The sequence below is a fragment of the Sminthopsis crassicaudata genome, chromosome 1, assembly GCF_048593235.1.
Source record: "Sminthopsis crassicaudata isolate SCR6 chromosome 1, ASM4859323v1, whole genome shotgun sequence".
Lineage (NCBI taxonomy): Eukaryota > Metazoa > Chordata > Mammalia > Dasyuromorphia > Dasyuridae > Sminthopsis > Sminthopsis crassicaudata.
The window spans coordinates 352,051,244-352,076,076 of NC_133617.1; positions in this window are offsets into that span (position 1 = coordinate 352,051,244).

Here is a 24,833-nt window from a genome sequence, read left to right on the forward strand (position 1 = left end):
AGGAAGCTGAGAGGTATAATAGATTACATGACACAGGCAATAAGCTAGACTACTGGATTTAACCTAAGAAGATGAAATTTAATAGGGAAAAAGGTAAACTACACTTTTCAAAAATCAATTTCATACATGCCAGATGGGGAAAGCATGATTAGAGACCAATTCATTGGATTAAAAAGGTTTTACTGGATTAGTTACAATCTCAATATGATTCAATATGGCAGCCAAAAAAACCAGAATTAAGAAGGTAATTCATTCAGCAGACATAAGTTTATACGTACTAAATGCAAGGTAATGTGCTAGTATCAGTGGGGATTTTATTGTTCAATTGTGTCCAACTCTTTGTGACCCCATTTGGGGTTTTCTTGGCAAAAATACTTAAGTGATTTGCCATTTCTTTCTCCAGCTGATTTTACACAGTAAACACTATATAAATATTAGCCATTTATTTCTGTGGTTATTGTTCACTTATCTATTGGAGACTTTTGTGACTTAATCTGCAATCTGAGTCTTAGGCCTCTATATCAAGAGGTAGGTAGTAGCCTGTTCCATTATTAATACTCTTGAATCATCATTGGTCATTATGCTGATCAGAATTCCTAAATCTTTCAGAGTTGCTTGTTTTTACTGTATTGTAATAATTGTATGAATTGTTATACTGATTCTGCTCATTTTGTCTGAAGCCATTCCCTTTTCATTTCTTATAAAACAATAGTATTCTATCAAACTTGTTCAGTCATTCCCAAACTGACAGGCAACCCATCTCTGGTTCCTATTCCTTACCACCATAAGAAGAGCTATAAATATTTTTGTACTTCCTTAGTTGGTGTTTGCTAATGATTAATCCTTTGTTAATCTTCTCTCCATGTTATTTTCCTTTTTTTCCTTCTGAGTCCTGTTTCCTTATTGAGTAAAATGTATTTCTGTACCCAGCTTTTTGCATATTCTTGCCTCCTTCAACCAGTTCAAATGAAAGTGAATTTCAAGTGTCAACTTCCTATTTACTTATATAGATTTCTACTTGTGCATTCTAATTATGATGGATAATTTCCCCTAACCTTCCTTTATTTCCCACCAGCCCAGTCTTCTCCTTCTCTTCCATTCTTCTTTTAAGATTATCAAAAAGATATAACAGAACCACTTCTAAATCTTTTGCATAATTAGAATCCCCATGACCTCTGATAATGATAGAATTCAGAGAAATTATATATGGATGTGTATACACACACACACACACATACATACATACACACACACTCTCCCTGTTAGAACATAAACTGTTTATATCATTGTTTAGTTGATTGTTATTGTCTAGTAACTATCTTTTTTATTTTTCTCTTGTCTTCTTTGATTGCACTTCAAAGTTTCCACATAACTCTGTTCTTTAATTTGGGAATGCTTGAAAGTCCTCTTTTTTTTACTGAAGAATATCTGGTTTTTTCCTCTTTATGCTTACATTCAGTTTTTATGGGTAGGTTATGTTTGGTGGTAAGCCTGCATCCTTTGCTTTAATATTTTAATTTGAGCTTTTTGCTCCTTGATTTTGGTGGCTGCTAAAACAAACTACTAGCAAATTCTTTTCTCTGAATTTCTTCCAAGTGTCTCTTCTCATGCTTTCTTCCACACAAGATAGTCCAATTGATCTTCTTTGGGTGCCTCTTTAGAAGGAATGTTAACTTGCCTTTTGCATTCAAGAATTAGAAAATCTTCCTATTTGTCAGTAACACCTTATCTATTGGCAAATTTTGTGTCTTAATCTGCAATCTGAGTCTTATTACCCCTATATCAAGAGGTGAGTAGTATCATGTTTTATCATTAATATTCTTGATTCAACATTGGTCATTAGCCAATCAGAATTCCTAAATCTTGTATTCATTAAAACAATACTTCTCAACTTTCAGGTTGCAGGAAGTTGGCAAAGATACTGTTCCCCAGATATCTATGATGCTGCTTTATTGGTTTCTCCTCCTAGCTAAATGATTGGTCTTTCTGTATTTCCTCTATAAGATCATCATACAGGTCTCATATCACCTGTGGCTGAATGACCCAGGGATCTCTCATGGATCCTCTATTCTCTCTACACTTTCTCTTGACAATGTCATCAACCTCTGTTGATTCAATTATCATTTCTATGCAGTTGAGGGATAGATAATAATCTATATAGTTTGTCTTCATTCTTCCTCTGAATAGCAGAGTATCAAATGACTATCTGACATTCTGAACTGGATTTATCATAGGTAGGGCAACTAAGAAATGCAGTGGATAGAGTGCCAGCCCTGGAATAAGAAAGACTGGAATACAAATCTGACCTCAAACATTTACTACCTTTGTGACCCTGGCCAAGTCATTTAACCCTATTTGCCTCAATTTCCTGATCTATAAAATAAGGTGGAGAAGGAAATGGAAAACCACTCTAGTATCTTTGTCAAGAAAATCCCAAGAGGAGTCAAGGATAGTCAGACATAACCAAAACAATTCAACAACATCCTAAAGGCACGTCAAACTCAACACATTCAAAACAGAATTTGTTATCTTTCTCCCTAAATCTACCCTACCTCATAACTTCTTTATTTCTCTTTAGGGTACTACTATTCTTCCAGTCTCCCAAGTTCACAGAAGTATTCAGCTGTCCCTATTTCCCCCACCTCTCACACATTCCATCAATTGCCAAGTCTTGTTTATTCTTTCTCTCCTAGATCTCTCCCATATATTATCTTCTCACTTCTCACACATGAACTATATCATAACTTCTCACCTGTGCTATTATAAAAACATTATAATTGATTTCCCTGAATCCAATCTCTCCCTTATATAGTCTACCCTCTACACAGCTGCCAAATTGATATTTTTAAAGTGCAGCTGTTCACTCTTCTTCTCAAGGAAGAAAATAAGCATTTATTAAGCACTTACTATGTGCAAGGCAAAGTGTGTTAATCCTTTTACAAATCTTATCTATTTAACCCTTATAACAAACCTGAGTTAGGTACTATTATTAATACTCATTTTATAGCTGAGGAAACTGAGGCAGACAGAAATTAAATGACTTCTCCAGGATTACAGAGAAAAAAACTTTACCAGATTACTAGGATCTTTGAATAAAGTACAAACTTATCTGTTGGGAAGTTGTTGTTTTTTGTCCTTTGTCATCTGACTACAGCCTGTTTACATGTTATTCCTCTTGCCCAATACATTCTACTTCACCCAGATTAGTCAACTTATTCTCAGTATTCATTACATCTTCTGCACAAGCTGACCCTCAGACCTAGATATTTACTTATCTAAAAATATGTTGTATCTTCCCAGCAGAAAGGAGGTTCTTTAAAGACAGGGACTTTCCTGTTTTTGCATCTGTACTCTAAACCTCTAAACACACAGAATAGTGTCTGGCACAGTAGATAGTTAATGGTCAGTGATTGATTAGCTGAATAAATGGTGAAGATGGAAAGATTTATTTTTAACACCAATGTTCTTTGGGGACATTGAATATTGTGAGTCATGGAACACTACAGTCTCTAAAGAATTGAAATTGAGGATCAGTCAAAAATCAATGGAAATGTGAATGATGGACATGAACAAGCAGCAACACTCCGCAAAAGAGGAATTATGTAGAAGTGGCATATAGGATGTCATCAGGGATATATATAACCTTGTCCAAAAATATGACATAGTGCAAGGCTCCACTGAGATCCACAAAGAGTTAAAAGATTTAAAAGGTCTGGTAGATCCCTTGTGGCAGATTCACAGAGGAAAGAAACAAGAGTTGTACAATTTGGATAAGCATGGCTAGAAATAAAAGACATATCACATTTCAGTGATAGTGTGGCAGGTTGTACAATGAAAGTCAATTCACCATAACCTAATAATTTGTTTACCTGAGGGCCTCTGCTGTCACTATGGTCTGTTGAGCTGGCAAAGTGATGAATTGTTGTTTTGTTTGCTTTTTGTGCCTAAGGCTATTTTTAAAACATGAAACATCTTTTGATACGATAAGAGCCTCTAAAGAAGACAGTTTAGCCATGTAGATCATTAGGTTGAGAACTGAAGTGACAAAGAGACACAATCTGTTTCTCCAGAGGCAGATAGGCTTTCCTTTCCGATTATGCCTCAGTTTAATATTTTTATTTTCCTTTTTCCCCTCTTTTATATGTGTTTCTATGGCATTGTGGCTGACTTAAATTATATTCCCTAAGGATCAAGAACTATATTCTTGACACATCAAGCTATTCATTAAGAAGAATAGGAAGATTAATTAGAGGGGGCAGAGACTGAAGACAGAGAGGCTAGTAATGAATAAATCAATGGAAAAAAAGGAAGGAAAAAAAGGAAACAAACATTTATTAAGTGCTTTAGTATGTGCCAAACACTATGCTGGAAACATAAATACAAGCAGAAAGAAAGACAGTTCTTGCCCTCAAGGAGCATACATTTTAATGGAGGAAAACAACACACAAAAAGAAGCTGAAAAGTTAAAAGTGAGAGAAATGAAGGTTTCTGTCAGCATGGTTTTGAATTCCAGAGGAAGTAAAAGTGAATGAAAGAATACTTATTAAGCACTTACTATAGGCTAAGCAAGAGACTATCATAATAAAATCTTAATCTTGTATATCTATTAGCTTGCCAAAAAAAAAAAAAAAAAAAAAAAGTATCATTTTCCCCTTTATGGAAATAAACTGAGAATCTCAGAGCAATGATGTAATTCCTGACTATGTGTTTCTATCAATCCTCTACAAAGAATGTGTCCAAAACAATAAAATTCTAATTCATAGAACCTAGATCAAAATACCAGTTCTGACATATGTTATCTTGAGAAACTCATTTACATTCCCCAGAGCTCAGTTACAACATCATCACCATCATCATCATCAGTTTCATATACTAGAGGATTTTCACAGTGCTTCATAAATATTATCCTATTAGCTTTACAATGATTGTCAGAGATAGGCACTATTATTATCCCCATTTTGGAAGTAAAAAAGAAAAAAGAAAATTAAGTGACTTGTACAGGATCACAAAGCCAGTAGCCCAGACGTGAAGTCAGGTTTTCTGGATTTTAGGTTCATCACTCCATCTACTGTGCTCCAGAGTTGCCTCTATAAATTAGGGGATTAGACTAAATATCCTCTGAGGCTCCTTATAACTCTAACTCTATAATCTTATGATCCTCTAGGCCCTTTAATATTTGCTGGTGCTAGCTCAGTGCTCAAAATTTCCATCTGTCATTTCTCACTCTCACTACATGACCACCTCACATCATTTTCCAATCATACATTTTCTTTGTGGTTTATGTTTACATTTATATTCCAGGAAATGTAAAGCTTTAGGCACTATAGAAAGAGGAGATGCTTATTATTACACCATGAACTTTGGGGGAATTCTGTTCCCAAGACTTTAACCACTAGAAAGAGGTGCTGGTGGCAAAAACTGAAGCCAGATGGTCTCAGTGCCGCCAGGCAGGCTAAAAACAGTGGAGCAGCCAGCGGCACAATCTATTCATGTGTTTATTGCTAATGGATATCACCCATGACATAGACAGCAAGTCCAGCACCAAAGTAAGGGTGTAAACATGCCAGAGACACGAGGGGTGTGGGGAGAGTGAAGTTTCACGTGCATCTTGGGTGGAGTGAAGCAATCAGCTCTTCTCTAAGCCATCCAAGAAGGGCAGGATTATGAAGAATGTAGTGTAGGCCAGGAATAATCTAGTAACCTTTTAAAAATAACTAAGCAATTGCTCATGTGGAAATGGCTCAGAATTTGACTTTGCCCAAATGATGTTAACAATAATGATTTTAACAGTTCAAATATGGTATAAATCTGAAAGTAAAGCTATTAGTGAGCATACAAAAAAGTGATAGTCTATTAAATTGGGTCACACATTTGATTAGATTCATTGTGTTATCACTTTTTGCTGCCTCTGTAGTTCTTTACCATACCAAGTTTACAATTTCACAGAAGAGCATATTCTTTTTTTGCATATTCAGGTATTCTTGAATCCCTTAGGCTTAGATATATATTCCAAAGCACTTTTTTTTTTTTTTCATTCTAAATGACATTTCCAAAGAATCTACTAGCTTTCAAGTATAAGGCTGTCATAGTGTCAGCTAGGCTATTTGCAGCCAGAACACTGTATATACCACTTAAATGTATGGTTTAGATTTCTGGTCCCTGGATTCAATGAAGCTCAGGGGAATATAGACTTGAGTTTTTGTTCTTGATTTGCACAGATGTAATGCCTATGGCCTGGCCACTCCTTCATTACAAGGAGATAAAGGAAAAAACCGAAGGCATAGGTAATTTAGAATAAGAGTTAAGATGAATGTGAAAAAGATTAGGAATGTGATGTCCAGGAAGGTTTACAAAACCCAGGCAGTTTATTATGTCTTTTAGTAGGAGATCATTTCCTCATGCTTTCTTGATGTGAAAAGAACATATATACAAATTTAAGGAATGATCCTGATTGAACATAATAGCATAGTATTCTACTATTTGCCACAATAAAATATAAATGGATATATGACTTAAGTAAAAGATCATATCATTAAGATTATATCATAAAATTAGAGAAGGGGTGTACCTTTCAAAATTCTTGGTAATGAAGAGTTGTAGACCGTGCAAGGGATAGAAACGATCATAAAGGACAAAATGGACTGTTTGGATTATGTAAAATTAAAAAGATTCTGCACAAACAAAATGAATAAAAAGAGAAACAATTCTCTTCTAAGAAGAAAGAAAATTAACTGGGGAAAAACTCTGTATAGCAAGTTTCCCTGCTAAGGTGTTGATACCCAAGATATATAGGGAAATGATTCAAGCATGAGGGAACTCATATTTCTTAGTACATAAATGGTCAAATACTATGAAAAGGCAATTCTCAAAAGAAGAAATGCAAGCTATCAACAATTGTGTGAAAAAAATTTTAGAATTACTACTAATAAGATAAATGCATATTAAAACAACTTTGAGTCTCCTCCTTTGTCCTTCAGATTAGCATAGATGACATATAAGTAAAATAAATAAAATAGAACTGTAGGTAGAGTTGTAAATTGATCAAATCATTCTGAAAAGCAATTTGGAACTAAGCTCCCCAAAATAATTAAATTGTAAATATCTTTTAGCCTAGTGATACCAGTAATAAACATGCATCACAAAAGAGATCAAAGACAAAAAGAGACCCCTTACAAAAATATATTTAAAACAGTACTTTTTGTTATATCAAGAACTGGGAATAAAATGGGTACCATCAGTTGGAAAAGGGCTGAAGAAATTATGATATATGAATGTAATAAATTATTATAGTGCCATAAGAAATTATGAAAATGACATTCAAAGAAAACTGATAAAACTTGAATAACTTGATGCAGAGTTTAGTGAGCACAACAAGGAGAATGATTTTTATACAAAAACAATCACAATGTAAAGGGAAATGACTCTGAAGACTTAAGAACTCTGATCATTATGATAACCAGTAATGATCCTGAGGACTGATGGAAGTATGTTTTCTATCACTTGGTGAAGAAATAATGCATTAGAATGAAGGGATCCATGAATCTGATTATATTAATAATTTCAATATAATTGTTTTGAGGGTAATCCTCTATATTTTATTCATTTCAAAAACATCCTGAGAGTCTGTAGGCTTCACCAGACTGTCAGAAGGATTCATCTCTCTCTCTCTCTCTCTCTCTCTCTCTCTCTCTCTCTCTCTCTCTCTCTCTCTCTCTCTCTCTCTCTCTCTCTGTCTCTCTCTGTCTCTCTCTCTCTCTCTTGCACACACACACAGAGTTAAGAGTGACTAGATTAGAAGCACAAAATGAGGTCTGCATTATTGGAAATAATTACTTTATGGACCTTTTATTCTTTTTGACTTGACTGTAACTATTGATTATAATAGAGACTTTGATAGAGTGATTATGGAGGAGGTTAGAGGGAGAGTGGTAGCAGCACAAAAAAAAAAAAAATCAAGAAAAGAGCATTTATCAAACATTTAGAAAAATAAACTGAAGAAAGCCAAAGGAAGTTAAGAAAGAGACAAAGACAGGCAAGGCACTGTTGGTACTACAATTTTAAGTTATATATATAAAATTTATTTCTAAAAGTCTATATATATTAGAGTTTTGTGAGTTCATATGCAATCTTCTCCTTTAATTCATCTTTGAATAGGGAAATTATTAAAGTTTGTTATTGTTTTTCAAATTCATAATGCTTAGTGAGGGCTGAATTGGAGCAAATTCTGAATAGTACTGAGCCTTGACCCCTGATCACTCCTATGGAAACAATTCAGTATTCCATGGGATGTATTCCAACCCAACCCTTGATATAGTTTTTAAAAAATTAAAAATTAATTTTTAGAAAAAATTAAAGAAATGTCCCTGAAGGTTTTGAAAATAGATGAATAAAGTGGCTATCTGGATCTGTATAAGACCAATAAAGTGCCAGGTGAGATGTGCCCATAGAAGCTTTGCTTCCTCCAGAAAGACTGACAGAAATGCTTTGAGTTTCCAAGTCATTCCCAAGAGCAGAAAACAAAACCCTCCTTCAATACCTTGCCAGCTCTCCCATAGAGACTCCTGAGTCAAGGATTGAGTTTCTCAATTTTGGCTTAATGTGGGGGCATTGTTGCCTGGTCTGTGGAGACTCATGTAAGTGAACACCAGAACTGGTAGTATCAATTTACTCATTTGTAACATTTGGATTTAAGTTACATATTGCTATATTGTCTTAAATCAATGAAACATAGAGTCAGTGATATAGCAGAGAAGAGAAACCTGTAATATAAGAAAAAAAGCCACAAGATCTTCTTGAGTGATCCACAAAAGTAAACCTTAAAACCAAAGGCATAAAGCAACCTTACCTAGAAAAGGGTAGAGCTAAATTTAGGAAAGTGTAGTTTGTCCTCCTTGGGAAAAGACCAATGACATCACAAGATGATATCTTAACTTGCACATGGTTTGGATTTAAGTGAGGGAGAGTTGTACAAAGTTGTCAGCCTCTCCTTCCAGAATCATTGAAGTTCAGCGGCAGAACAAAAGTAAAGATGGCTTAGATGTAGTGGATGACTTTGGATCTTCGATGTCTAAGGTCTAAGGGTTCCACAGCTCCTGCTCCATGCTCATTGGAATAAATTCTTCTCATCCATCTGTTCCACTTCATGTGCCTGGGATAGACATCTCCCTGACTCACCAATTGTTTTGAGGCCTGTTGGTTACCAATTCATAAAGAATCATGGAGAATGTGGTGATTGTCCTCAGAATCCCTCTGTTATCAGGCAATTTACAAGACAAATGGAAATAAGCATTTAATCAATAACTCACTTTCTAAGGAAGATACCTCCTAATTCCAGTGCTTTCCTCTTTTAAATGTAGTTGTTTGCATGCTGTCCCTCCATTAGATTGTAAGCTTCTTGAGTCTTCTGAGACTTTTTGCCTCTTTTCACTATCTCCAGTGTTTATATAATAGAGTGCCTGGCACATAGTTGGCACTTAATAAATATTTATTGAATTGAATTGATCATAATACCTCCTAACAGCTAATTATAAAATGAAACAATAAATGTAAAAAGTACTTCAAATCAGTTATGTCTTATATTTAAATGGTTATTTTTTTCTGTAGCTATTATTATATAACCTCGATATTATGGGAAAATGAAAGACTGTATTCCTATTATGGATTGAGTCAAATTGACTGGATTGAAATCCTAGCTATTGTGTGACTTGAAGGAATTGTTTTTATACTTTGAGAAATGTCAAAGTTCAAAGCAATTCAACAAAAATGAAGTATGTGTAAAAATATTGTGATAGATACTGGGTAAAATACAATGTTGTCTCTTCTTTCATAGAACTCACAGGCTAATATAAATCTATTGGGTGACATTTTTCTCTGGTGTTTTACCGAGGGGAGCTGAAGAATTAGTATCAAAATTTCAAACTGTCTGGTAGAATTAGTATCCAAATTGTCCTTATGCCTAAAGGAACTTGTGTCAAGAATATAGCCAGTTCCAAAGAGTACTTCCTGCCATGAGATCATAGGATCATCTATTTAAAGATACAAAGGACCTAAGAAGTTATGTAGTCCTATCACCTCATGTGACAGATAAAAAAAAAATCATGCCCTAACAAAAAGTATTATAATAAAAATGCTAAGATACTCCAAAATCTTTTTCCAGATCAATGCATGGACTATGGCATGTCACTCCTGAATCCCTCATCCCCCCCACCCCCCACAAAAAAAAGAACAAAAAAAGACAAAAGATTTTGAGTTGCTATCCAACTCATTCCTACCAATCACTCAGCAAGCATTTATTAAGCATACACTATATGCCAAGCATATTGTCTTTCTGGAGAAGGAAATGGCAAAGCATTCCAGTGTCTTTGCCAAGAAAACCCAAATAGGGTCACAAAGAGTTGGACATGACTGAAATTATTCAATGACAACAACATGTACCAAGCACAATGCCAGGTGCTAGGAATATAAAGAGAAAATAGAAAATAATCCTTACCCTCAAATAGCTTGTAGACTAGCTAGGAGAGGCAAGCATAGCCTAATTAAAATGAGAAGTCCTATGATGTGGTAGAAGGCACATTGGACTTAAAAGTTGAATACTTGTCCTGCTTGCTGAATCCCTACTTTGTGCTTTATTAGCTGAGGGCTCATAAGTATGTTATTTAGCTTATCTCTGAAAATGGAACTGAGCCACTCAGAGACAGAGAGAGAACATAACAGATGGACAAGCTCACATGCTAAATTCACTTAATGTCAAAAGGATTTCCAGGAGGATAGGAATACGCTTCACATAGGATAGGTTGAGAATTATACCCTCTGGATAAATCATAAATTTATCTAAGTATGGAAATATGAAATAGGAATAACAGCTAAGTGGCACAGTGGGTAGAGTATTAGACTTGAAAGCAAGAAGAAAACAAAACAAAAAACCAAAAACAAAAACAAAAAACCCAAGCATTTATTAAGCAGCCACTGTGTTCCAGGCACTTTCTCTCATTTGATCTTCACAACAATCCTGGGAGTTTGTTGTTCTTATTATTCCCATTTTACAATTGAGCAGACAGAATTGCTTAGGGTCAATTGCTAGTAAGTGTCTGAGATTGTATTTGAACTCAGGTCAATGTTCTGACTATTATGTATTCTACTTGTTTACCCACATTGTAGCTGATAAATCTAAATAAAGAACTGTGCAAAGTAAGAAAGATTTTTGTGGGCAAAAGGCATTCCCCAAACTGGTGATCAGTGATACTCATATTATCTACTTCCTGGATTCTCTCATGAAAACATAATGACACAATTCAGACTGATTTGAAGACTGGCAACTTTACCAATTTAATCAAATTTGATTCTGAGTAACCCATGTTTGGTAACTGGTAGAGTCAACTCATTGGTATGATTACCAATAGGAAGAGACATTTGGGGACCATATTTCTGTGTGGTCTGCATAAAGGAAGCCAATGGCAAAAGTTTTGTCCACAAGGTTTTCAAACTTTTTGTTATTGGCAAAAATAATAAGCCTTGGATTTCCCTACCCATGGAAAGGGCATCCGTCTCACCACTGGCAAAGAAAGAGACAAGAGTTTGGCAGCCAAACAGACCTGTGGATGTGATTGCAGATCACAACAGGGGTTTCTGTGGTCAAATAAAGACATTACAATGTGCTTTAAAAAAAAAAGATCAGTTTCATTATTTGTGTCCACAGGATTTGAATGAAGGCTGTCAGATTTTCAAGACCTAGCTACTCATGGCTTTGGCAGTTCATGCCCTAGGGGTTATGTTATACTTTTACTTTGAAAGCTCTACCAATGTCTGCTTACTGAATTTATAGAATTACTCCACATTATAGTATGGAAAGGAAGAATATCGAAAGAGAAAAGATTGTACCCAAGGTCTAGAAACAAAATATTTTGACGTATATGTGAATCTAAAATAGCAATCTGGTTTTGGGGGGGTCTCCCTAGTGACTTGTAGCAGACTGCCTCAGATTCTTTTTTTTTTATTGAAATTTTTTATTTTCAAAGCATATGCAAGGGCAATTTTCCACCACTGACTCTTGCAAAACCTTGTGTTCCAAATTCCTCCCTCCCCTAAATGGCAAGTCATCCAATATATGTTAAACATGGTAAATATATATATGTAAATCCAGCATAGGCTGCATAAGAAAAATCAGATCAAAAAGGAAAAAAATGAAAAAGAAAATAAAATTCAAGCAAACAACAACAAAAGTGAAAATGTTATATCGTGGTCCACACTCAAATGTTCGCACAGTCCTCTCTCTGGGTATAGATGGCTCTTATCATCACTCGATTGTTGGAACTGACCTCAATCATCTCATTGTTGAAAAGAGCCATGTCCATCAAAATTGATCATCGTATAATCTTGCTTTTGCCATGTACAATGATCTCCTGGTTCTGCTCATTTCATTTAGCATCAGTTCATGTAAGTCTCTCCAGATCTCTCTGAAATTCTTCTGCTGATCATTTCTTTTTTTTTTTTTTTTTATTCATTTTTCCAAATTATCCCCTCCCTCCCTCCATTCCCTCCCCCCCGATGGCAGGTAATCCCATACATTTTACATGTGTTACAATATAACCTAGATACAATATATATGTGTGTAAATACCATTTTCTTGTTGCACATTAATTATTAGCTTCCGAAGGTATAAGTAACCTGGGTAGATAGACAGTAGTGCTAACAATTTACATTCGCTTCCCAGTGTTCCTTCTCTGGGTATAGTTATTTCTGTCCATCATTGATCAACTGGAAGTGAGTTGGATCTTCTTTATGTTGAAGATGCTGATCATTTCTTATGAAATTATAATATTCTATAATATTCATATTCCATAACTTATTCAGCCATTCTCCAACTGATGGACATCCACTCAGTTTCCAGTTTCTTCCCACTATATAAAGGGCTGCCACAAACATTTTTGCACATGTGGCTCCCTTTCCCTCCTTTATGACTTCTGTGGAATAAGCCCAGTAGAGACACAGTTGGATCAAAAGGTATGCACAGTTTGATAACTTTTTGAGCATAGTTCCATATTGCTCTCCAGAATGATTGGATCTATTCACAATTCCACCAACAATGTATTCATGTCCCACTTTTCCCACATCCCCTTTTCCTGTCATTTTAGCCAATCTGAGAGTATATAGTAGTACTTCAGAGTTATCTTAATTTGCATTTCTCAGATCAATAGTGATTAGAAATGGTTTCAATTTCTTCATCTGAAAATTGTCTGTTCATATCCTTTGACCATTTATCAAATGGAAAATCTGCCTCAAGTTTTAGATAAGATCCCCTCACTTTCCCCTTTTGTGGGAATATCTGAAAAATTTCACTGAAGAAAACTCCTATCTTACATCTACCTTTGATCCTTCCTCCACCATGCATTCTTCCCTTAGTTCTGGTTTGAAAGTGTCAGACATGCTGTTCAGAGTGTGGCTTTCCCTTATGATTCTAGGACTAGTACACTTTTTTATGTCTTTCTTTATGCCATCCCCTTGTGTGGCTTAAAAATCACCAAAACAAAGGACTAGTTCTTTAAGCATTTTCTGGACTGTATGATTTTTTTTTGTGTGTGTGAAATCTCCTTTAGTTCTCCAGAATTCTACAGCATCTGACATTGCATGCCACTTAACCAGAAATGGTCAAAGAATTCAGAGAACGAGGTGTTTCTGGACAATGTAATTTTCTGGATGACTGAATATTAACTTTTAATTAAGCCTATAATTGCCTTTTAAAAGTAACTTTGAAAGAGTTTTTTAAAATGTAGCACATAATTCTCTGTCTTGAAAAACAGTAGATTTTTCAGGTTCAATGGTTATTGTGCTATTCTGTGGATGTAGATGGAATGTGATAGAATTAGTTGTGAATTGGTCTCAGAATATATCAAAAAACTTGTTTCCTTGAAAAAGTCTCAAGTATGTGCTGGCTTTGGGGGTTTATTTGCCTTTTAATTATGAGAGTAGAGCAGGGGACTTGCAATTGCATGACCTACCAGGTAATATGTTTTCTGCAAAATTAACTATTAAATCAGTGGTCAAGGTGGCCTTCTTAACTTTTTTTTTTTTAACTTTTCATTAAAATCTTCACTACAAACAGCAACTTTTAATTAGGCATTTAATACTATGGTTCCTTATATGTATGAATATATGTATATAAACATATACACATATTATAGATATATACATATATATGTATAATGTGTATATATATCTATACATATAAATTTCTATGTATATCCTATCTCTGCCACAAAATTGAAAAATATTTGAGGACAGTTAATGTTTGAGATCTGGACTGTTCAAAATACTGTGACTTGAACAAAACTTCATATATACATATAAGTGTATATATATATATATATATATATATATATATATATATATATATATATATATATATATATATATATATATATATATATATAATATGTAAAATATTTCAACAAATGCTATCTATTCCAAGATTCAATTTCTTATAGACCAGAAAAGGAAACAGGATAGCTTTATTTTGAAACCTCAGTTATATAATAAGACTTCTATTCTATTAAATAATATGATATTCCTTTTTTAAAAAAAAAACTTCACTTAGAAATGATTCCCCTAAGATTGTCATGGTTTGATATAAATTCATAAGGTTAATCTTATTTTTCTTTTCAACTTTAAATAATGCCTAATGCTTATATACTTCTTTATAGTTATAAATTGTTTTCATATGTAGTATCTTATTTGAGCCTCACAAGAATCTTGCAAGGTAGTTAGTATGATTATTATTTTTCTCATTTTAGTAACTGGGAAACTGAAGCTCAACACAATTGAAGCTCACATAGCCAAGTGGCAGAACCATGACTCAAAGCAAGGGCTTTGGTCACTGAATCCACTGGTCTTTCTACTAGCTACAACTACTAATCATGGACTTCATACAGCAAAATCCTACCAAAATATAGAGAAAATGCAGCAGAGAATATGTAGTTTTATGCTTTGACTTTATTTTGTCCACACTTTACTTTGCCCTAAAAATTAAAATGGATTTTGGAGAAATATATCATGGAATTCCAATTTTATTTAAAATTTCCAAAAGCATTTGCCAACTATTTTTCTTTTTCATTTGTAATTCTAATAAATGAGCACTTTTTTTTCCAATGTGTGAGATTTGCATAATTTGGATGGTAGTATCATAGCTAATTTGACCATGCTTCAAGATCAACACAGGTCTCTATAAAAAGCCTTGTGTCATTGCCCCTTAAATTAAGTTGCTTTATGTTACATATATTTTGTATTTATTTACATGTGTATTCTTCCCAGGAGAATGTAATTTTCTTGAGGGAAATGATTTTCTTATTTGCCTTTGCACAGTATCTGGCATATTGGAGGTAATTAAAAATACTTGTTAAATTGGATCTAATTTATTTTTTTTATTTATATATATATATATATATATATATATATATATATATATATATATATATATATATATATATATATATTTTATAATATTATCCCTTGTATTCATTTTTCCAAATTACCCCCCCTCCCTCTATTCCCTCCCCCCGACGACAGGCAATCCCATACATTTTACATGTGTTACAATATAGTCTAGGTACAATACATGTGTGTGAATATCATTTTCTTGTTGCACAATAAACATTAGAATCCGAAGGTATATGCAACCTGGGCAGACAGATATTAGTGCTAACAATTTACATTCCCCTCCCAGTGTTTCTTCTCTGGGTGTAGCTACCTCTGTCCATCATTGATCAACTGGAAGTGAGTTGGATCTTCTTTATGTTGAAGATTTCCACTTCCATCAGAATACATCCTCATACAGTATTGTTGTTGAAGTGTACAGTGATCTTCTGGTTCTGCTCATTTCACTCAACATCAGTTGATGTAAGTCTCTCCAAGCCTCTCTGTATTCCTCCTGCTGGTCATTTCTTACCGAGCAATAATATTCCATAACCTTCATATACCACAATTTACCCAACCATTCTCCAACTGATGGACATCCATTCATCTTCCAGTTTCTAGCTACAACAAAAAGAGCTGCCACAAACATTTTGGCACATATATGTCTCTTTCCGCTCTTTAGTATTTCTTTGGGATATAATCCCAGTAGTAGCGCTGCTGGGTCAAAGGGTATGCACAAATTGGATCTAATTTAAATAGACAGGTAATGGCATTGTTTTGTTGTTCAGTTATGTCTGACTCTTCATGACTTCATTTTAGGTTTTCTTGGCAAACATAGAGTGGTTTGCCATTTCCTTCTCCAGTTCATATTCAAATAAGGAAACTGAGGCGAACAGAGTTCAGTGATCTACTTGTGCAACTTTGAACTCAGGAAGATGAATTTTCCTGACTTCAGACACAACACTTTATAAACTGTGCTACCCTCCCTCCCCACCTCTCATCCCCTTCCCCCTGGAAATACTGATGCTATATTTGCATGGTTGGTATACCTAACACCTCCCCCGCAAAAAAAAAAAAAAAAAAAAAAAAAAAATACCAGTTTGATTAAACTTTAGGGAATTAGGTAAATCTATTTAGGGATAAAGGAAGAAAAAAGAAGGGGGGTGTCTTCATTGGGTTTTTTGAAGTTAGATAAGAGCAAAAACTTTTTTCCCAAACAAATATGGGTCAAGACATAAAGCAGATACTCAAAAATCTGAAGTTTTTGTTTCCCTTCAGAGTTCTGCAAATTAGCTATATCTATAACCTTTCTCATTTATTACCAAAGCCTGTGCATATCATAATAGTGTTGCACAAGCATGTTGGATTGTTTGCAAAAAAACTGAGCTATTTCTGGGAACTTCTAAAAGGGATACTGTCAGCCTAGATGGAAATAACCTTGTGGTGTCTATCCACTATTGATTGTGAATCTGTTGTCATGTTAACTTTACAAGTCACAATAAATTGTCTGTATTAATAATGGACCACTGAGATGACAGACTATTTAAATGTCAAGGGGAAAAAGGGTAATATTGGATGATTTTTCACTTAGTAGCTGTGACCAACTTTATCACTATAATTTAATGCTAATACAGCATTTCAGTGTGTTTCTCCAACCTTTCTGTATATTCCTTGACAGATAATACTTAATTCAATTCACTGAGTGTCTATTATGTACAAAAAGCACTGAAGGAGAAACAGACATGAATAAGACAACCTCTACATGGTGTTTGCCTTGAAGGAGGTTATGAATCAATAAAGAAGATAAGCTGTTGTTTAGTCATTTCAATTGTATCTGATTCTTTGTTACCCATTTGGGGTTTTCTTGATATAGACACTGGAATGGTTTGTCATTTCCTTCTCCATCTCATTTTACAGATGAGGAAACTGAGGCAGACAGGACTAAGAGTCCTGTAAACTCAGGATTCCATAGTTGTAAGTGTCTGAAGCCAGAATTGAACTTAGAAGATGATTTTCCTGACATCAGACCTGGTATTCAAACAACTGCCCAAAGGAGACAAGAAACTTATTCAAATAAGGATAATATAAAATAGAACTAGAGGGATGTGTGAGAGCTAATTAGAAAAGGACAGCAGGAAATACAATATGAAGTTTTTAATGCTTTCTCTCTTCTTGCTTTGTGAGTCAAATAAGATAATGTAGACAAAATCACTTTTGAAACATTGAAGCAGGGGATGTTAGATGCTAGAGTAGATAGAACACTGAGCCTAGTGTTAGGAAGAATTCTGATGCCAAATTTGGCATCAGACATTTATTAGCCCTGTGACCCTGGGCAAGTCACTAAACCCTGTTTGCCTCAGTTTTCTCAACTGTAAAATGAACTGGAAAAAAAAAATGGCAAATCATTCCAACATCTCTGCCAAGAAAAGCCCAATTGGAAACAACTGAGAAACAACAATAAGCTATATGTTAGCTATTATATGATTGGTCTTAATTAAAATATTATTTTTAAAATTTTAAAAATAGTGAAGCACTATCTATACACAGGCATTTGCTGTTGGTGGTATTATTATAAAGAGATTAAGAGCTCCATTTTTCAAGGTGAGAGACTGTCAAGGTTCATTTCAACCTATCAGTTTCTCCAATAAAATGTTATCTATTCCTTAAACCTTATTCCACTTTAATCTTCTTATCTCAATAATCTCACTGTTCTGGTTATATGGCTTTAGTTAAACTCATGGTCAGCTATACTGAGGGTTAGAAAAAAGCTTGAGGAAAAGATTTCTTCAAAATATCAAGGATATCCATCCTTTCAGGAGTATAGATAAATAATAAAAGGCTGCTTCTTAAATAGTTTATAATACTGGTCCCTTGATGGAAGAGGGAGAAGGAAAGAAGGAAACTGGAAGAGAGAAGGAGAGAGGGAGAGAGAGAGAGGGAGAGAGAGGGAGAGAGAGGGAGAAAGACAGAGGGAAAGAGAGAGAGAGAGAGAGAAACAGAGGGAAAGAGAGAGAGAGAGAGAGGGGGGGGGGAGGGGAGGGAGGAAATTCTTCTTTGTGTCTCCTATGGAATCCAGCTCAGTACCTTGCACAAAGTACAAACTCAATAAAGATTTGAATGAATGAATGAATTCATTACCCCAGACTTTCCCCAGGGCTGTCATTTAACATTATAAGGTTATAGTGGTAAATGACTTTGGCCAGATGGTTTCCTCTTAGGTTCAAGCAATTCTCCCTAGAGAAATGGCCTGTGGTGGGAAAGCAGACATTCCAATCCAGATTTTCTATAGGAGATATCTTGGTAGAACCACTGCCAACCTTAATAAGCAAATCTCCCCAAATTATTATGTCAGCTGATGAACTTGAAAAAAAAAAATGTTCAAAAGATTATAAAATTGATTCCAGACCATCTAAGGGATCAGTGTGCAAATTAGTAGGTGTATATATTCACAAAACATATAAATGAAGACATTCCAAATTGGACTTATCAGGAAATGAAATCAGGATTGAAGGGGAATGTGTTTTTGTTGATGTTAACTAAAATCATAAGGATTGATCAACTCTCATCTCTACTAAACTTATTTTGCCAGGTGTCTGAAAAGAGCATCTGAAACCTTGGGCATGGAGGAATTGATTTTTTTAATAGTAAGGTCTCCTGTAGACAGATGTTAAAATCAGACAGAAGGTCAGCATCCTTACATTTGCTTCCCTGAATTGCTATATTGTAGGGCAAAATTTTAGTTTCTGTGAAAAAATAATAACCTTATTTTTCTGATAAAAATATTTATAATAATAAAGAAATTAATCATTGAAACAGTATAGAAATATCAGACATCCAACCAAAGACATACAAAGAATTAGTCAATAGATTCATAGAAAATAAAAAGTAGGGAAAAGATTGAAAGATTTACCAAAGGTACTAAAAAAAAAAGTGAATAGTGACATTGGCAAAAAATAGATTTAGATCTATATTTCATACCATATACTTCGATGAAGGCCATCTAGATGAACTATAAAAAGTTGAAAGAAATTGAAATTATGGAAGAGAGATTAGCAGGGATAATCTAAATGTGTTCAATTACTTTAGAATAAAAATTTATATGAAAAACTAAAATAATCAAGAAAAGACAACCAATTGGGAAAATGCTATGGAAAATTGTGAAAAATACAAATCTCAAATCTTAAATATGTATTTTAAAAAACTATTAAAAATTTATCAAGGCAACTCCTAGTTGATAGTCAACAGATAAGCAAATATATAAACAATCAATATAAAAACAAACACGTCAGCAATTGTTAAATTTTTACTATATACCAAATACTATACAAAGCACTAAGGATCTAAAGAAAAGCCAAAAATAAAAACTATTCCTTGTTCTCAAGATGCTCACAATCTAATGGGGAGACAACATGCAAATAACTATATACAAACAAGATGAATATAAATAAACTATAGATAATCAACAAAGGGAAGGGTTTAAGGAGCATTGGAAAGAACTTCTTGCAAAAGTTGGATTTTAGCTAATAAGTTGACAGTAAACACTATAAAATAGTCAGCATAATTAATAATCAAAAAGAAACAAATTAACTGTAATGTACCATGATACCAAATTGGTAAATAATAATAATAAACAAATTCATAACTGGATTGGGCATCATCATTCATTACTGATGATAGTACAAACTAGTAGAATCTTTGAAAAAGGAGTTTGGCAGCATGCAATAAAAATAAGAGAAAAATAACCATACCATTTAACCTAAAGTTCAAAATCATCTAGAAGATAGCAATCAAAATTGTGAATAACCTGAATCTGGGCACTAAGATCTACTGAAAGAACATCATCCCCAAATATGTAAAGAAAAAAAGACTTAGGAGGAGTTCAATACCTCTCTTCAAATATTTAAAAAGCTGTTTTCAACAAGAGGAGTTAGATCATTCTGTTTGGCTCTAGAGGATAAAGCTAAGATCAGTGACACAGGTTTCAAACAAAATCTAAGCTTGATCTTAACAAAAACTTATAAATAAATTAGTTATTCAAAAATAGAATGGGCTGTCTTGAGAAGTAGTGAGTTTATTGTCATGGGAAGATTTTAAGCAAAGTCTGGATAATTACTTGTCAAGTGTGTTGTTGCATAGATTCATTTCTGCAACTGGCTTTATTCTGTATAGATATTGTTTGTACATGATTGCTTGCATCCTGTCTTTTCCCTTGGACGGTAAGCTCCTTGAGAGGAGGTACTAACTTTTGCCTTTATTTGTATTTTCAGTACCTACCACAGTTCCTGGCACAGATCTGGTGCTTAATAAATACTTGCTGAGAAGCAACTAGGTGGTACAGTGAATAGAGCACCAGCACCTGGAGTCAGGAGGACCTGACTACAGGTACTTGACATTTACTTGTTGTGTGACCCTGGACAAGTCACTTAACATGGATTGCCTTGCCAAAAAAAATAATACTTGTCAACTTAAGTAGATGACCGCTGACTCTAAAATTGTGTTTTTAAAATGTAGAATTAAATCTTAGACTTAAATGAGCTAAACTTTACCAATCCCCAAACCAATTATGGAAATCATGTCATTCTAAGTCCCAAAAGGCAGATGGATGGATTTGCTTTGACTGTCAGAATGTATTCACTTATTTATTTAAACATGAATATAACCAATTACACTTGTCTTCCAAAAAATTTAATTCAAATTAATGAATGTCATGAGAGGCAGTGTGACATGATAGATGGGGATCTGGACTGGGACTCAGAAAAAGCTGGGTTCCAGTCAGGAATTTAATCCATATTGGCCCAGAGACACTGGACAAACACTTAAATTGTGAGTGCTCTCAGCAATTTTCTAAGACTGTAATATAGAGAGGATGCTGAATTAGTTTAGTAAAGAAAGTTCACTAGGAGCTCTTTATACTAATGAAACTTCAGATTAAATTTTTAAAAAATGAAATGACATAATATTTTCAGTTACTTCAAGTTTCTATCAGTTTTCTCTCTGATTTTTCATTAGGATTTACTTTTCCTTTTATATGATGATAGTATATTTTATTATATTTGATTCAGTTTTTTTTTTACTTTGCATTATTTTATCAAGTTCCTCCTAGATTTCTTTCTACGTTTCTTAAATATGCTCATCTTAATTGCATATTATTTCATTATAGTAATGTAATTTATTTACTTTTTTGTTTGACTATTCTACTATTGTTGAATAATTAGCTTTCTTCCAGATTTTTGCAATCACAATCAATCAATAAACATTTATTAAGTATTTAATCTATTCCAGGCACCATGCTAAGCATTGCAGATACAAAAAGGGGCAAAGACTATCTTAGCCTTCAAGGAACTCATAATCTAATGGGGAACTCAGAATGCAAACAAATATATAGAAAGCAAGTTATACACCCGATAAATAGGAAATAATGAACAGAGGGAACTTTGCTAACTATGGGAACAAATTTGAACACCTGATTCCAGATGTAGTACTCCAGAATACAAGGGGGACTCTTACCTCCTTGTTCCTAGAAACTATTTTAATATAGGCAAAATTTTAGGTTTTTTTAAACTTACATATCATAGTTGCCTTATCTTTAACTTATAATCCACTAACTCTCCCCCAAAAAAACTTTTTCAAATTGTTTTCAAAGCATTCCTTTCCCAACTTATACTTTTGAAGTAGATTTTTTTTTTTTTAACTGAAGACTTTTCATTTATTTCTGCTCAAAATTCTCTTATTAGATGTGGCTCAGTGATCTGGCCTAGTAAGATATTTTTGAATACTGGCTATGTTAGCCATCTCTCCCATCTTTCTGTCACCCAAGTTTAGTGGTCCTGATCTCCAGCTGAGTCCTTCAAGGAAAACTCCCCAAAATTTCACTAAGAATCCAACATGACTTAAAATGATTAAAGAATAACAACCATTTATGTCTTTATCTGAGCTTGGTAAACACATTAAACTATAGAGATCTAAACTATAGATGCTGGTACATTCCACTGGAGACCTCCTAATTGATATCAACTATTAATAATTAGTATTTGAATCCTTCATTCAATCATTTCCAGATTCATAAAATAATGTTATCATCTAACTATAATGATGAGGTGAATAAATTCCAGCAAGACTATAACCCTGGTAGCCAACTCTGTGTTTAGATGGGCCCAGGAAGGGCTACTGTCTGGATTATTGTGTCCCTAAGTGGCCCTTTGTGTACTTTCTTTCATTGACAGGATTATCTGGTCCAAATGGAGCTATCTTGAACTGATGGCCCATAGCTACTATGTACAAGCAGGAGGCCAACCTATAAGATGTCAACCCCTGAGGTTATTGTATAATAAACATTCTTTAATGACCAGCTGGCTTTCTAAGGCAAGCAATTAGCATAGTAAGCCCACCTTGCTTTGAGTCCTTTCCCATAAAAGGTCCCATCTTTCACTTTGTTAATGGGAGATGTGCTCCAGAACTTAGCCTACCTTATGGCATCATATTAAAGCTTTTGTTCCTTGACTTGAAGCTGGCCTGTGAATTCTTTCTGAATGACTCTCCTCCTTCATGACTTCTTGTACCTTGTCAATATCCCTTCATTATTTCCATGAGAATGACATGAGAGATTTTTATCAAATTCATTATTAAAGCCTAGGTAAACTATGCTTACAGAATTTTTCTCAACTTTAGTAAGCTACTTCAGCAATAGAAAATAAAAGGCCATTTATGATCACTGCTTCCTTTTCTGGTTCACCAACCTTCTCTTTAATAATACATTCCAGAACATATTATTTTGCCAAGAATCAAAAGCAAATTTCTCAGTCTATAATTTTCAGTCTATTCTCTTCTCTTTTTTGAAAATTGAGTCAATATTTACCTTTCCTTAGTGTCCTTTATATTGCTGATATTGGAGAAGGAAACGATTCCAGTTTCTTTGCCAAGAAAACCCCAATTTCAGAGTTTATTCTCTTCCCTTTTTTGAAAATTAACTCAACATTTACTGTTCCACAATGCCTGTACCTTTCCAATTCTCTACACTTTTTTCAAAAATCACTTATGATGGTGATCTTCTGCTAGTTCTTCCAATATCCAAGCCTATAATTTATCTCAGTCAAGTGTCTCTTACTCACCTGGAGTATCAACTCTCTATTACTCATTTTTGTTCTAAATTTAAAAACTGATTGAGCAGTTCTGTTTTGTTTTGTTTTTCTGTCACCAACTATAACAGTAGTAGCACTGCTGGATCAAAGGGTATGCACAGTTTTATGCCTTTGGGCATAGTTCCAAATTGCTCTTCAGAATGGTTAGATCATTTCACAATTCCACCAACAATGCATTAGTGCCTCGGTTTTCCCATATCTCTTCCAATCTTTTCCTGTCATCTTAACCAATCTGAAAAGTGGGAGGTGATACCTCAAGCTGTTTTAATTTGCATTTTTCTAATCAATAGCATTTTAGAGCATTTTTGTCATGTGATTGTAGATAGCTTTGATTTCTTTGTCTGAAAATTACCTGTTCATATCTTTTGCTATTCATCAATTGGGGAATGATTTGTATTTTTATAAATTTGGCCCAGGTTCCTTTATATTTGAGAAATGAGACCTTTATCAGAGACATTGTGATAAATTTTTTTCCAGGTTTTTGCTTTCTTTGTAATTTTGGTTACATTGATTTTGTTTATAAAAAATCTTTTTAATCTTATATAATCAAAATTATCTATTTCATACATTGTAATGCTCTCTTTATCTTCTTTGCTACTAAATTCTTCCCTTATCCATAAATATAACAGAAAAACTATTCAATTCTCTCTTAATTTGCCTATGATGTTACCCTTTATGTATAAATCATATGGCTATTTTGACTTCATCTTGGTATTCAGTGTGAGATGCTGGCTGCCATACCATTTTCTAGTTTACCCAGCAGTTTTAGCCAAAGGATGAAATTTTGTCCCCAAAACTTGGGTCTTTGGGTTTATCACACACACTTTGGTCATTTGCTATAAAATAATTTGTACTTAATATATTTCATTAATCTTCTGCTCTAGTTTTTAGACTATACCAGATTGTTTTGATAGTTATCACCTTCTTTAGCATTTCCCCCATTAATACCCTTGATATTTTTGAGCTTTTGTTTTTGCAAATGAATTTTGTTAGTTTTTTCTAACTCTATAAAATAATTTTTGCTAATTTCATTGGTATGGCACTAACTAGATTAATTTAGATAGAATTTTCATTTTATTATATTGGCTTGGCCTACCCATAAGCAATTAATATTTTCCCAATTATTTAGATGTGACTTTATTTTGTGAAAAATGTTTTATAGTTGTGTTTATATAGTTCCTGGGTTTGTCATGGTAGGTAGACTCCCAAGTATTTTATATCACCTCTAATGTTTTGAATATATTGAGTTTGAGAAGCCTATAAAAGCATGTTGTTGTTGAGTTCTTTCAG